Consider the following 16401-nt stretch of genomic DNA (forward strand, 5'->3'; position numbering starts at 1 on the left):
GAGATCCGTTTGCTGCTGTTACTTAAATGCAACCCTGAAAGACAATGTCCGAAAGGGAGTTCCTTGGTATTTCAAGGCTCATCACAGCAGCGCAAAGGCTGAGGCTGTAAAGCGAGCAGTCAAAAGCCCTTCCTTTTCTACTAGCCGTTCCTCTGCCTGTCCTCTGTACGTTTATAACCTTCTTCTTTACAACAGGGAGTGCCACTATGGACCCTGCGTTCAGCCTGGCAATCCTGGCAGCCCTGGGAGAAGGAGACCAGAATCTTTATTATGCACATGAATTTGCCTCTCATCTGAAAACCATTTTGCAATCTGAAAACCATTTTCCACCCTTCAGCCAGGAAGCCTGGACTTTTACTCTCACTTTAAGATGATGAAGAAACCTGTGTCACAGCAAGAAACAGAGCCTGCACTGAAGGCAAACACCCCCAGCTCAGGCCTTTCAGGATACAGCTTTTTAACAGCATTCTCCAGAGCTAACTGCGAAGCACAGCGCTATCCAGAAATATCCTGGCAGAATACATCTCCTTCATTTTCTAAGCAGACCTTCAAAAACATCTTTACCAAATATAATCTCTCTAATGGGATGCGGCTGGATGAACTAGCCGCAGTCCAGCACAGACTGTCACAGTGGGATTTACACAGTGCAGTAATGTGCTGGACAACACTGGAGAACAGTGTGGTCAGGGATCATACAGGATACACCATAGCCTGTGCTACGGAAGCTGCAATGACATTTTATTAAAATTGTGAGAGGCATCCCAGGTACTCAAGAAGCAGTTTGTTTGAGTTCTACGTGTTGCTGATCTGTCGCTGGGCTGAGTAAGCTTCTGTCTATTTAAGGTTTGCCATTTTGACCTGGATCACTCCATAGAGGGATCTGATTGCTCCCTTTGCAGCCCCTGTATCTCCTGAGTGGGCAAAATGGATTTTTATGCACATTATACTTGGGTGAACAGGTCAGAATCGATTATTTATATGATGCATTTCATGTCCTTCTGTAAGATGTCTGTCTGAGAACTGTTTATGATCTTCACTTATGTGTTCATGGATTGAAATAATTACCTGAAAAAGGCAAGCAAATATGACTTATTCTGGATGCATTCCTGAGAAGTTAATCACAATCCTTAATATTCAAAATTCAAGCTGGCCATGGTTTTTGTGGTATTATTCTGCTCCTGACAAGACACACTGAGTTCTTAGAATAAGGTTTTCAGGATGAATAGTTAGTTACAAATTTAATGTGGGTGTAACATGAATGCTCTAATTTTCACCTCGAAGGGGCTGTTTCTCTGAATCTTCCTAGTTGGAAACTCCATCCCAAACATATTCACCCAAAATACCCACAACAGCAATGCTTGCAGAATAACCACATTCCAGATGCTCCTTTAGAGACAAATATTACAGAAAAATACTTAAAGCTGATACAGGAGTAGTTGTCATTAGGAGCAGTTCACATTAGCTGAGCAACTGAACACATAAGGCTGTAACTGGACAACAGCCTTCATCTTGTCTGCTCAAAGCAAACAGCCAGAAGTTTTCATCATAAATACGGCACATAGAAATTATTTTAAAATGAAACTTTAGCTCCATCAAAAGCCACTTTAGGTCACCAGCGTGGCTGGTTTGACCAAAGGTTCACTGTGACATCTGTCTGCCAAAGAGTACTGACCACAACAGCTGGACAGCTCTCAAGATTTAAGTTGTAATTGTGCTGTGCCTCAGTTTGGCCAGCTGTAAAGGGAGGGGAGATATAAAGAATTTAAATTTGCAGAAGAGTTTGAGGCTCGCACCCAAAAAATTATATTCGATGCAAGCATGAACTACTTTTAGTCCCATGCACTTATCATCTGTGGGTATTTGGTTTAACATTTTATTGATCCATTTTAGAGACCATGCTAGTCCATGTATTTCAGGGAGGTGACAGACACAGTGAAGTCCTGAGTCTTCTGTGGGAAGGTGCAGTAGCATCACATCCCACATTACAAATCCAAGCACCTATAGCCAGTAAGGCCACGGTTTTAACAGAATAAATTGAAAGAGGAAATGATTGCTGAGCTATTATAGTTCTTTGTCTTTGCCTGATCATGAGTGGAGATGCATGGAGGAAACTTCCTCCTTCCTGCTTTATGGGTGAAAGTCATCCTGGAGTAGTAGATTACAATTGATAATGTTACACCAGGACCTTGTTTAGCCCTGAAACCACTGTACAAAAGTGCAGCACTGCTGCCTTGGAGTCCTTGCAGGTGTATGTTTTTAGACCACCAAGGTCTTCAGGTGGATGGTGGGGAAACCGAAATCACCAGAGGGGCCAACACGAGCATCCTCTCCAATAGCGAAGCTGTTCTGACTTCAGCCCAAGCAGCACCCTCTAAAAACAGACCATGCTGTCAGAGTCATCTGCTCACTCCAGGGGCTTCTCCCACTTACCGCAGACTGACTCCTCCAGTATCTGTGCAGACAGCTTGACTCACAATGCTGGCATGAAGCACTGCTCGGGGTTGTCTCACTGAGGCTGCAGAGGTGGAACAGAGGGAAGCCCTTAGCCTGGGCAGTGTGTCTGCACAGTGAAACAAAGCTGCAGCACAACCTGTGTTCCCTTTACTCTAAGTAGCTACAATAACAGTACTGACGGCATCAGCTTTGCCTCCGTACAGCACAACGAGTTGAGCAGGTATCCTAGGCCCCCAGGAGGCACATCTTGGTTTGCTGGACATTGCCGAACACTATTCACCATCAGCAGTTTGACTGTTACCTTGACAACACTAAAGCTAGTTCTGATGTGTGGGCAGGGAAAGGAAGACTGCCTGGAATGTGGGATATAGTCTGCTCCCAACATGGAACAGGCCCCAGAAAATGCAGAGCCTTTGGACATGAGTCATGTCCTTGAACTCCCCTGCTCCCTTCTGTGGAATGGCTTTGCCACAGTTTTTGGCCTCCTAATAATCTCAAGTTGCGTGCAGGATGCAAAACACTCAACGGCATGTGAAGTGGGTATGCCATGGACTCTTGGATGATTCTGGTGGTTCTTGATGGCTGAGGAATGGAGCTGATGAACCAGGTCCTCCCTCTCGGGTTCTTCTGAATTCCTTTTGCAGCTGTGCCTGTATTTATGCTATTTTGTGCATTGCTGTAGCCTTCCAAGCTAAGAGGGTTTTGTGCCTGTGCTGCACAAAAGGCACCTCTGTGAAGGCTGCTGTGACGCCAGGGAGCGAGGGAGAAGCTCTGTGGACTTTTCTGGGAACCACAGAAAACCACCGACATCCTCAGCACCCCAGAAATCTCACTACCACCTCCCATATAAGAACTATCCTCACCAGATTAGAGTCTTAGACTTTTCAGGGAAAAAAAAAATGTAGGAGAGAAGCTCCCTTCCTCAGTCATATGCAGGCCCTTGATAGCTCAGCCCTGGACAAGGCGGATGCCTGAAGGGAAAAGGGGAATGCTCTCCCTTGCTGTTTCTCCCCAGTTCATCTCTCACTTGCTGGCCACTACTAGTAACTACCACCTAGGTTTAGGATGTTGACTTACCGTCTGTCTCTGACTTGACAGTGCTTGATCCTTCTGTTGCAGGCTCCTATTGAACCACTGCTGTAAATTGCTGGGAGCACGAGTATGGCTTAAATATTTCAATGTCAGCTCATGTCCAAGCCCCTTTTCTTTGCCTCTCGCTTGTTTAAAGCAAATGGCAAAGCATTTGGACATCTGAGTTCTCTGTTTCGCTCTGCCTTGTCTTCAAATGAACTCTCTGCATTTCTTCTTCTTCTTTCGTAAAACAGAGAGTGATATCGATCTGTGGCTGCTGTGAATTTACCCTCACACAGAGCTCTAGGGGCTCGCAGGTGGTCTGGAAACTGAAATTAGTATCAGTGGGAGGAATAATCATGTTATCGTGTTTGCAGAAAGCATGGAGATCCTTGAGAGAACAGTGCTGTAGAGCAGCCTGAGGGATCCTCAGCCAGGTGGGATTTCCCTGCAGTTTATTTCCTGCCACCTGCAAAAATAAAACATAGTGAAAAGTGTTTTATCTGGGTAAAACATTGTGATGGGCATGTTGTCCAAATAATAAGAGACATAAGCATCAATAATCAGGGAAGGAGACCTGGTCTCTTTTCTCCCGGTAACAAAGGAGCATGTTCTTTAGCGGCAAACAGGAAAGAAACCCTTTGTGCTAACAGCTGCTTCAGCATGCAGAGGCATTGCAGCTTCCAAGGCTGAGAGCAGAGTGGTTTCCCTTGGAAAACCTGGGGTCTCCTGCCAGACCTACTCTGGTTTGTTCTGCCCGACAATCAGCCCCTACAAAGGGCTGCCAATCTACGGGACCAAGGGAGCTCAGATGTACAAAGGCAAGAAGTGAGGCAAGAAGCAGTGAGCCTGCCCCCTCACCCATTCTCCATCTCTGACAACACCTATCGTGGCATACTCACGAGTGACTCGTAAGAGCAAACTCTCCTCTCTTCTCCTGCTTCACCCCCTGCTATGGGAGTCAGTAAAATAACTCAGAATTCAGAGACATAAATAGCAGCTACATTTGGCCTTGCAGCAAAAATCCTGTTATTCTAGCCTTGTTGGATTCTTTCAGTGGCTTCCTATTTCTCCTTGCCGCTTCCTCACCAGTGGGGCCCTGGATTGTCATGTCCCAGCTTGTACCTCTATGCCTGTTTCCTCCTCCACAGCTTCTCCCCTGCAGGCTGTCCTTACACTCGTATCCCTTGCCTGTCTTATGCTGCCCTCTATCCTTGGAATAATCTTCTTCTTCCTGCAAGAAACAAACCTCACTCTTCTTTCCCAGCTTTGTCCCTTTGGATCCCAATGTTGCCCTGGCTGAAGCCATTCTCCTGTGGATCTCTGAATCCTGATACCTCTCAAAAATCCTCTTCAGAGTGAAGTACTAAGCACTGAAGCCTCATTATTCTTTATATTTGGTGTTGCTTCTTGGAATTGGGGAGATTAACCAGACTCAAAATCCACAAGCCATGCCCCAAATCCACAAGGCTGGACCTCAGAGGAGATTCTTCAGCAGGGCTGAATCTGAAAAGGAGCAGGCATGTCTTGAAGATGATCTTGCCACTGATCTAGATTCATAGCAGTGAGCTTTTCCACACGGACTGAGAAGGCAGGGAAGATGGAGGGGGCATTTGGAAGGAGCTGACTTCAGGCTGGACAGAAGGGTTGGCTCCTCTTAGCCAAGGGGTTCAGAAGAGCCTTCTTAATTTTGTTTTTCTGCAGAGACTGTGAGAACCAGTCTATGCTGATTATGTAAGTAATCTTGTGAGTCTTGATTTTTTCTTTTTTTTTCCATCTCCACAAACCTATGGATGGGTGGCAGGAGGGGCAGCAGAATTAGGTTTTGGGGTGGGAAAGGTCTCCAGTGGCAGGGCTAGGGCATGTCAGACCCCCTTCCAAACATTCCTGCCTGTCTGACTTGAAGCACAGAAATGGCATTACTTCTCTCCTGAGTCTTCCTCTTTATTGCTGTACAATCTGCCCATTTTTTTTTTTTTTGTTTTGTTTTTACATCAACACTATGTTTGTCTTCCACATTCACTTTGTCTAGTGGAGAACCTGGTCCTGGCAAGACTGAGAACACAAAAAAGGCCATTCAGTACTTTGCCAATATCAGCAGCACTGGCAAACAGGCTGTGGATAGGAAGATAAGGGATTCAGGATGAACAGAGGAGCACAGCCTGTGGGCTGTAATTCAACTTCTTCTGGGAGCTGGTGGACAGAAAATGTATTTACTGGGTTGTTTTGGATAGGTGAGGAGTAGTTGTGCTCACAGCCTAAAGTCTTCTGTTCAACATCTTGATAATTTTTATCTTCTTTTTCTTTCTTCTGCAGCATCCCTGGAATATCAAATCATCTCAACTAATCCTGTTCTGGAAGCATTTGGTAATGCTAAAAGTATGAGGAACAATAATTCTTCCCGCTCTGTAAGTATGAGACCTTCTCTGGATCACACTGGTAGGTCACTGCTAGGTCATACAAAGGCGTTCCCTTTCAGAATAAATTTAAAAAATATATTTTCAAATGCTCACTCAAGAATTACAGACAGTTTCTATTTCCTGATATTTCACATGAAGCACTATTGATTCCCATCCACTAGAAATAAGTTTTTCTGTGGAATTTGTTGTGAAATCACATTTTTATGCATCAAGAGAAAAAAAAAATAAAGTTTTGATCAACCTCAAATCAAAGCCTTTTCAATTGTTTACTTCTGCAAATATTCAAAATGCTTTCATTTTTCTGCAGATTATTTTTTAATTTCTGAAATTTGAAACTGACAGTGAAAATAGAAAACATTAGGGTTTTCCGCTGAGGTCTCATTCCTCTATTTCTGTGCACTACATATTTCTGCCATATGCTGCAAAGAAAGGAGGATTTCTTTAAGTTCTAATACAGAATCCAAGAAGAAAGAGGTTTTTTATAGATCTGATCTTTGAAAAGATTAAATTTCCTCTCACTGACTTGCAAATTTGCCCCTACAGGCACTGCTGTCTGCCCCTGATGAATGCTCAGAACCTCTTAGCCACTTTTTGTTTTCCTACAGATATTGCACTCTTGATTAACAGACTGTCTTTTCCTTTCTCATCTAGGGCAAATGTATCCAAATTCACTTTGGTAGCACAAGCAAGCTGGCTGGGGCTGACAATGAGAGCTGTAAGTAACCACAGAATACTTTATATTCATTTTGCCTTGGACTTCCTCTTGTGTTGAATGGATCCTGTTCTGATTAGGTCAGACATGCCAATCTGAAATTCATTGTTAACTTCGGAGATCTGCATAGCTGTAAATGACAGCAGAATTTGGTCCTACTTCTGTGGTGAAGTTGCATGCTTTAGGTGATGAAAAATTTATTTCTTCTTTCTTTTGCTGCCTATGAGTCTCTGTGTGAACACATAAAGGCACAATGCATCCCTCAGAAGCTGTACGCTTCTCATTCTACAATTATACTGCATTACTCATGCTCATCAGAACAACAGTATAACTGTCTTGCAATCAAGACCCTAAAAATAGCTTTCCAGGGAAGGTGCACTGTTCTTTGTTTGCACACGTGCATTCAGGACTAAATTGAGAACCACACATCCCAACTCTCAAGGTAAAAAGACCCCATCATGTTTCCTGAGTAAAGCCCTTTATCATGCAGAAAAAGGAGAGGAAACATATGGACTGGTTATTCTTTAATGTGGGATTGTCTGCATTCCTCCTGCTTTTAACTCATCATACCCAGAGACCATACATTGAATTTGCCTCTATGGACAAGAAGGTCAAGGAAGTTTCAAGTTGTTTACTGGTAAGTTACAGCTTTTTCCTTCCTCACCTGAAGAGTAAGGCCATGGGCAGATCTTCACTCTGCAGGCAGCAGCATTGGTTCAAGGCACTTCTGCACTCACCCTGGAGCTCTGCTGGCAGAAGGGATTGTGTCAGTGCTCCCTGAAGACTCCTGGCTAACTAAAATGGAAAGTAAAGGTGGTTTGAGCCAACTCAGTTTTGTCTGAAGAACTCACTTGATCCCTTTCACCATCAGATCTATGTGGACAGAAGACTTCAGCTGGGAGGCAAGGTGCAAAATGGCCAGCTAGACTGTTAGATAAGTCTGGTGATCTGGTACAGCTGAATGAATTGGTACAGTGAGGTCTGGAGGAGGATGGTCTTTGTGAAGCCCAAAAGTCAAATTATTGTTAGTGCCTGACAGAAGGCATGGCCAGAGAGATTAAAGTATGCAAAAAGTTTTTTCTAGAGCTCTTTGGGGTGGGGGGAGGACAATATAAGCAGATGTTTCACAGGTCAATCTTACACACCAGGCACTAGCAATTGACAGCATGGTCATAAGTAGGATGAGTTAGTCTGGAGATCTGCTCCTGAACTCATCATTGATACAGCTGGACAAGTGAAGGTCTCTTTTGCCTTCATTTCGCTGGCTGGCAAAACAGTTGTACTAAAACTTGTCCCACTGGGAATGTTGTGAAGCTTAAAAGCATGCTCTAAGACCACCACTGAAGGAGAATTACAGTTCTTGCTGCACTCACAGGACATCCAAAAAACACTAGTAAAATGCAGGTTTCACTGGTACCAAAAGCAAAAGTCCCACTGACATCAACAGGACCATGAGTTTTTTACCTGTGACTGCCACGTGCATTTGGTGGCATGTGTTTTCCTGTGTGTTTCAAATCTCCTAGAGAAGTCACATGTAATTTCCCAGCAAGCAGCTGAGAGAGGTTATCCTATCTTCTACCAGATTCGCTCCAAAAAGAAAACTGAACTTATTGGTATGGCTTTATGATTGTAACTCAATCCCTTTAAATCATCCCTCCCTCTACTTCTAGAGTAAGAAATCTACTGGATAGAAGCATACTCGACTAGGCATTGAAGTAGGTTCTCTGCAGAGTATGTGGGGAGTTACTAATTATCCAAGAAGGATAGCAAGGGATTTTTCCCTAGGCAGCCTAGAGTAAGAAAAGAAAGCTGTCTTCCTTTATCTTGATCAACGCATGGTGAGGTCTCACCTGATCTGGTAGGGCTGCCACTAAGGTAAAAATAATCATTTTCAAACTGAAGTGTTGAATCACTACATGTCAACTGCTTACATCTCCTCAGCACAGGGAAGACATTCAGGACAAGTTTTTCAATACTGTTGGAAAGGTTTGGGTGTTCAATCCCACTTACTTTGACAGGGCTGCTATGTCAAAATCTCCTTGGTAGCCTGAGAAACTCATCCTGCAAAAGACTTTTTTCTTAAGTGATCCATACAAATCAGATGGTCAGGAATTGAAACCTAAAAGAATTCGCAGTCTCCACTCACAAAGCTCATATTACTTCTTGATTGTACTGATGGCAGTTACCGTAACCACCTCTTTGCTCTGTCTCTTGTTGCAGAAACATTGGTTCTTTGGCCCAATCCTAATCACTAACAGTGTGTGTGTCAAGGTGTTGTCAGAGTAGACAACATGGATGATGGGGAACAGCTGCTTCTCACTGATCTAAGTTTGGAAAAGTATCAGTGAAATTGAAAATATGGCAAACAAGATGCTGTCCCTAGCCTAAGTTCCCCCTGGAAAAAAAAATCACTTCTTCACTCCAAGGATAAATGACTAACTGCAAGGTTAGGGATAACCTAGGGATTTGTTTCACTCTGAGTTGGAACTTGAATGTACAAGACCTGCTCCAGAGAAAATCAGCTTGATGTAGGAGTTTCTGGTTAACATTCAATGGCCTGGGGTTTACAGGACTTCAAATAAGCTGGCTATAGTGGCTGTTTGAAGCCTGAAAACTGACAAATCTGAAAGCTGTGGCAGAGACCACAGGTTTAAACCTGCTCATCTCACATATGTATGTAATCTCAAGCAGCAGCTTGTGTAAGAGCAAGATTTGACCTTTTGTCTGTTTTTGACACACATTTTCCTTTTTAATATCATTTTGAAGAGTATCTGTTACTGTAAAAGAGCTTACTGGGAGTATCTGCTGGCTTCTGAAACTATTATTATGAGCAGGACTTGAGCTACAGAGATCAAACGGCTTTCAGCTGCTGAACTTACAGCGCCCTTTCTAGCAGCTGATGGTATTTTACAGCTTCCAGGATCTGTACATTGCAAACAAGCCTTTTGTACAAAGCACTTATGATTTTCATAGCCACTAAGACAGTGGGTCCCAACTCATGGCTCATGAGTAACTCAGTGTTTGCAAAATTCTCCAGCAAGCTCTGAGTCATATGCTCTCCCTTCCCTGGGCAAACAGGTAGAGCAAAGCGTGATGTTGCCAGCAGTGCCAGACTTCCTTTGTATCTGAGACGGGACAATTGCTATTAAGGGATCTTTGCTGTTCATATCCTACAGATTTTAGAAAGGAGGGTGAATAGTGGAATGAGTTGATAATCACAGATGATATGTTGTACTTTCTTCATGATATCACAGAGACATTTCGAACAATTGCTGTCAATGCATAAGGTTCTTAGCTAGCATAAATGAGTACATGAAAGAACAGTAGAGTGCTGGTTTGCAGCAACTTTAAGCTGCTCTGTCTCACGTTAGTCTGAAGAGGCCTGACTGGTCAGGTTTCAGTGGGTTGGAAAATTATTGTAAATGTTTAGCATTATGGGCTAGCTTCCAGTTTATAGTGTAGATTAGGAATTCTCTTGTGTGAGTCTGTGTCCCCTCTGCCAGGAGGCCTTCGATGTCTTCATCCATCATCTTCAGTCCAGAAGATATCATCATTTACAAGCTGACTTTGGGTATCATGCATTTGACACATGCAGGTTAAGCAGAAGTCAAGAAGGGAGCAGGCAGACATAGACACCATGGAGGGGTAGGTTGAGATCTCATACTTGATGAAAGTAAACCAGCACAAAGGCAGCATGTTGAGAACTCAGCCAGTTTGCTAATACTGGAAAAGCTGCTAAAGCCAGACCATGTTTGCAGGGGATCTAAAATGACCTTAAACAACATGCTGATTTTTTTAAATCAACAGATGTGCTATCAAGAGTCAGAGCTGGCATTCACAGCTGTCACAGGACAGTAGGCCTAGCCACATGGTTGAGTTGCAGCTAAGAACTTGAGCCTCCTTTCCTGAACGGCCCTGCTTTGCAGGTATTTTTGGAGCTACGGTGGAGCAGACAGGCACATTTACCTCCTGGAGCATATGGGGACCTAGACCTAGAGCAATCACTGCAACACCTTATTTGAAGTGTGTATTATCACCTGTGCTCCAGTAAGCTCTGCTGGACGGTATGAGTGTGAAGGGACAGAGCGGAGACCTACTTCCTTTCTGTCCTTCCCAGTGGGTTCCCAGCAGGGTTGGAGAGCTTGTTCACTCCAGAAAGTGGAGCCTGTAACCATGTTCCTGAGTATGCAGCAAGGGGAAGGGAGCATAAACTATGTTCTTGCTTCCATTCAGACTAACATGGTGATTTTCTTCCCTGCAACAGTGGTTGACAAAATTGCTCACTTCTTGGGTCTTAAGTCCAGAGACCTCCAAGGGCATTACCAGGTCCCAGGTGAAAGTAGGCAATGAGCTTGTGCACTAAGTCCAGAATATGGACCAGTGTAACAACTCCACTGGTGTCCTGGGTAAAGCCATTTATGATAAGATTTACAAGAGGCTGCTGGTGAGAATAAACAAGACTTTGGACACCAAAATGCAAAGGCAGTTCTTTACTGGTGTGCTGGACATAGCTGACTTTGAGAACTTTTGCGGTACACAGAAAAACCTGTCTGCAGTGGGCACCTCTTTCCTGTAAAAATATTTCTTTATGGCCTTTTCCTCTTTCAACACTGTAGTGTCAGGACTCGATATTAGACCTGCATGGTACTGAATGGTAGTTCATGGCACCAGAGATGGCACTGAATGGTAGCTCTTTGACTTTGGCCTAGATCTACAGGTTGCATTGAGCTCCTGGAAAAGGTAACTTCCCTCATCCTAGAGAAAAAAAAGTTTGGAATAAAAGACACTGCAATACTCAGCTCCATGCAGAGGGGTGACCAGGTAATTCCAGTACTGGTGGTAAGGGTAGCTTAGGAAAATTGGAGACAATGTCTCAGCTCTTTGCCAAGACAATAATGTATTCTTGTGCTCTCCTTCCACCTTAGGACATTTTTTCCCCTTCTCTTAGCCCATGGGCATTTTCTCTATCTTGGAAGAGCAGTGTGTGTTCCCCAAGGCCATTGATGCTACATTCAAGTCTGCCCTCTGTGACAACCATCTGGGCAAATCACTCCACTTTCTCAAGCCCAAAAGTGGCAAAAGCAAAGGGACAGAAATTCACTTCAAGCTGCTGCATTACACCAGCACAGTAAATACAGACCACTGCCGTCTCAACCAACATGACGTCCATACCCCTGAGTAAGCTTGAATGTGCACTTACCAAAGTCAGACATGAGGCCAAGATGTAGAGGCCAAGCTCTCTGTACACATGGACCATGTCAAACTTCCAAGTGCTTTAACATACACCATTTTGAAATGAAAAGCATTTTGCTGATTCAAATTAATGTGGCTCTGTTGTCTTAAGGAAGTACTGCAGCCAAAGTCTGGCCCTGCTGCACAGAAAGCCTTTCCAGTAACAATTAATTGAAAGCACTGATTGTGCAAACATCTGACCAGTGACACAACAGTTGGGCATTTTAATGTTCAAAGACTAGCCAGGTAGCTTCATGACTCTTCAACATGTTGCTACTAGTCTTGATTAAAAATATAATTCTTATAGATATTCTGAAAAGGAACAAACCCCCCAAAAACGCAAGCCAGGGCTTGTTTCTAGGAAGACAACGCCATAGGAAAGCTACCCAAAAGAGACATCAACCAAAGGATTAAATTCAGTTTAACTTCTGTTGCTTACATGTTGCTGAAGAGCCAGAGCCCTGCAGTTCACTGCAGCCTGCTTAGTCTCTCCTGGTGTATGTGACTTGCCTCTCTGCTGTGTTGTCAAGCAGCCATGCTAATGCTTAGCAGCAGAAAGAGTATTTAAGTATATTATCAAACTCCGCCAGTTACTCATATATTCCACTGCACAGACATACTGAAAGAACACGATTGGAACATGAATCATAAGTCCTTTGCTCTATCTTTTTTATACTTAGCAACTATTTCCTTTCTTTGATACCAAGCAGGTTCCTGAAAGTGACATTTGACTGTGCCAAACTATATTCTGATTGTGCTTGGTTATACCAGTCTATAGCCGACATTGTCCCCTCTGTCAGTTATATCAAAGCAAGAGCCTAAAAGGTATATATATATAATCTCTCTGCAACATCTTTTCCTTTGCCATCTTTCCTTTGCCAATCCTTTATTCAGTGCACATATGCTTTCCATGGTAAGGGCCTCCCATGAGACCCAAGACTTCAGTGAGTACATTAATGCTGTTCACATGTCAGCGTTAACTTGCATCCTTTTCTTATACCCACAGAGGATTTCTCCTTCTCTCTGCCCAGGGATCACTGTTTAACAACGAGAAATCTGCTCTCCTGTGCCATGCTACTCAGCTATTCTCTTACAGTATGTAGAGCGGTCATGTGTTTTCTCCTCTGCCTCCTTCCAGGAGGGGTACAGTATCACAGGGTGGCTGGAGAAGGACAAGGATCCCCTCAATAAAATGGGATGGTCTTGTTCCAGAAAGCCAGCATGCCCCTGCTCTGTGTCTTCTTTAAAGAGGAGGCGGCTGCAGGTAGGGTGAACATTATATGGTACAATCAATATTGTCAGTGCAATATGTCATCAAGCAAACGCCATCAGTTCTAGTCCCCCAGTGCTCCCGCATCATTCTTTTGTGGAAAGGATTAAATCTGTCATTGTAACACTCTCCTCACCCAGGTAACACACTGTCTCCCTTTGCATATTTCCCTTCCATACTGAAAGACGATCTAGCTCTACCCTTGAAAACTGTGCCCCTCCAGCAGTAAGAGAGGTAGACATTACACACACTGTTCACTTTGCTCTGCAAAGGCACTACCAAGCACTGCTGCAGAAACATGCTTGCACAGATGGAAGCATGAGTGCAGTGCCGGCTTAATGACAAGCTATATAATCCCCTCCTGGCAGTCAGCGGCCTTCTGCTGCCCAGACAAATGTCAGATTTCTATCAACCAGAAAAACTTGCTGCCTATTAGGACTGTCATGAGCCCAGCCCAGGGCTCTGCAGTTAAAAGGTGAATGGAAAACAGCCTAGGAAACAGTTTTTCAGATTTCAAGCTATAAAACAGACTGGGTCAGATCTTATTTCTACTTCCTGCATGTGCCACTTCACCTTATCCTATGCTAAAGTGGCACAGTGCCACCAGTGACACAGAGAGGAGACTGAGCCAGGTTTCAGACAAACGTATATGCCAACATACTGTTATGAATACAGCTTCTCTTCTCTTCTTTTCCAAAAACTAGGTGCATTTCTGCTTTGAGGACTTATTTAGACTAGTAAATAATAAAAGAACAACCTCTAAACAGGGGCAGAATGCAGGTTAAATAGTGTGTGTTTTTACTGGGTTAGTTTATCCAGAGAGCACTGAACCATTAACTTAAGTTAGTTAAGAAGGATTTGTATTGTGAGCTACAGTATACTGCTTCAGTATGACTCCTCTTCAAGAGCATATCTCATGTATTCTATGCAATAATATTGATTTTAGCTGATGGCAGCAAGAAGCAGAAAAGAGCATCTTCTTTCATGACCGTCTCCAGCTTCTACAGGGTAAGCAGTCATCCATTCCTCTATATTTAAACTGCCATCAATGCTTTTGTATTCCAGCAGCAGCTCTCAATCTCCCTAATTTATCTTCAGCCCTGTCCAAGGTTGTGTAACGCTATTACCCTGATTTTATCAATGCAGAACTGAAAGAGAGAAGGGTGGCATTCAGCTACAGAAACTTTGGCATCTAGTGTCAATAGAGTAATTTTAAATGTCCATGCATCCACAAAGGGCAAAAAGATATGATACAGGACTTAGGGGAGTTCTGTGTCCCTCTGGAGCAGTGGCTGGTGATATATGAAGGCATCTGTAAATGTCACTATGTTTAGGCAGCTGAAACCCCTCAGAGAGACTTGCCTAGGGTCACAGAGGTAGGACGTGGCAGAGCAGGGAACTACATCCTGGTCTAGAGAGATGCAGCCCAGCACTCAGAGGATATGGTACAACTTTCTGAGGCTGGTGACACTGTATTATATGAGCTGTCACAAAAGTGCTAGAAGCAGGACATAAACATCTAAAGAAGCCTGTTAACTTTTTGGCTTGAAAATCGCAAATGAGAGTGGGAAATACATCATGGGGAGAGCCCTGTCTTGCTGTTCTTACGGGACAAAAAGCCGAACTCCAGCTGATACAGCTATGGTTGAGTTAAATCCAGTCTATTCAGACATCCTTGTTGGCTTCTGTTATGCACTGTGCTGCCATTATACCCACTTGATTGCTGACAGGACTTTTTGATTACAGGACTTTGCACAAATTTAGATGAAGTTAGTGTGTGCTAGCTGTCCTCTGTAACGTGCTTCTGCCTTTAGGAGCTGGTCCACTCAACATATACTAGCCAACTGCTGTTACCAGTTCATGGAGTTATTTCTCTTGTCTTAACAGTGGAGAGCCAGCCTTTTCAATGGTAATTCTTTGTATGACAGTAACGCCTTAAGAGATAGTTATATAACACAATAAGCTGGAATCACAAAACCTTATTTACCTGAAATTTTTTCAATTGCCTTTTACAGATGAATATCCAGGGCTCAGATCTTGCCCACGGTTGCTTCCATGCTTGAAAGCTTGTTCACCTGGGCCAAGTAGCACCAGGCTCACTTCCTAACCCTCTGTGTTTTGGGTTTTCGTTTTGTTTTTAATTGTGAAATGCAGATGAATTTACAATATAGAAGGCTTTCTTTCTCCTTGCTCTTGTTGGGGTTTTTTGTTTTTTGGGTTTTTCCGTTTCACCTTATCTTGTTCCAAGAGCAGCTGAAGATGGTGACCAGTTTGCACAGCGTATCTCTGCACTTCATCCACTGCATTGTTCCAAATGAATTCAAGCAGTCTGGTGTGTCTGTAGCATTGCAGAACAACGCTCAGGCGAAGCCTCATAGCTTTCACACAGCGCACGCAGCCTTCAGCACAAACTGTGGCTGGCTGAACAGCAAATCTTTATTCAGAAATGAAAGAACCTGGGGCATTACTTCACAGACCACGCTGCAGCCTTTCAAGGGAATGCTAGTCTGAGAGATGTACCCAAAAGCTAGGACTACAGACAGAATGTCTAATAAACCTTTCATTCCTTGATAGAAACACAAAGAATTAGGAAATGCAGGACCTTCGACTAGACAACTTAGCACCATTATTTACTATCTGCTGCAACCTTTTCTTGCAGAACAACCATAAGAATAGTGAGTTGCAAAGGGAAAGAGCCACATAAGTTTTCACCTGTGATATATAATAAACTATAAGGGCAAAAAATGAAAAGCAGTCAACAGTAAACAGACTGCTGTGAGTACATGGTTACTCATATTGTTGGAATTTCACAACTATTACAAGCAACAGTTATCCTCATGAATGTAACAGTGACTTTAGCTACTCTCAGTTGCAGAGACAACAAAAGTCAGTTTTTCTTGCCTGCAATAGGAAAAGGAAAGGTATTTTCTCTCCAGCCTCCACTGTACTCATGCCTGTTTTCAGAGTGCAAAGCCTTGGTCTATCACTAATCCAGCCATTCCCTGCATTGTGCAAGCAAGGGTAGCCTGGGTTACAGGAATGACTTGTGCTCTTTAGCTGTTTTCAGGGATGTTCACCTTATCTTACCCTAGTTGGCCCGTAACGGAGTGCTGGGAGACATCAGCACCTGCAGGAAGGGTTTTCCTAGCAGTTTTTCAGTACCCTGGATTCAAGCAGAGGTGAATTCTCCTTTCATACATGTCTTCCACTTTCAGAGTGGATATACAGAGCATATACATCCT

At 43.5% G+C, this 16401-nt stretch overlaps 1 pseudogene; it reads left to right on the forward strand.

Annotated features, from left to right (window-relative positions):
- Positions 1-3421: 3421 nt before the first annotated feature.
- The window catches only part of LOC134147473 (putative uncharacterized protein MYH16), a 32519-nt pseudogene continuing 19539 nt past the window's right edge, over positions 3422-16401 (forward strand).

The sequence above is a fragment of the Rhea pennata genome, chromosome 15, assembly GCF_028389875.1.
Source record: "Rhea pennata isolate bPtePen1 chromosome 15, bPtePen1.pri, whole genome shotgun sequence".
NCBI lineage: Eukaryota > Metazoa > Chordata > Aves > Rheiformes > Rheidae > Rhea > Rhea pennata.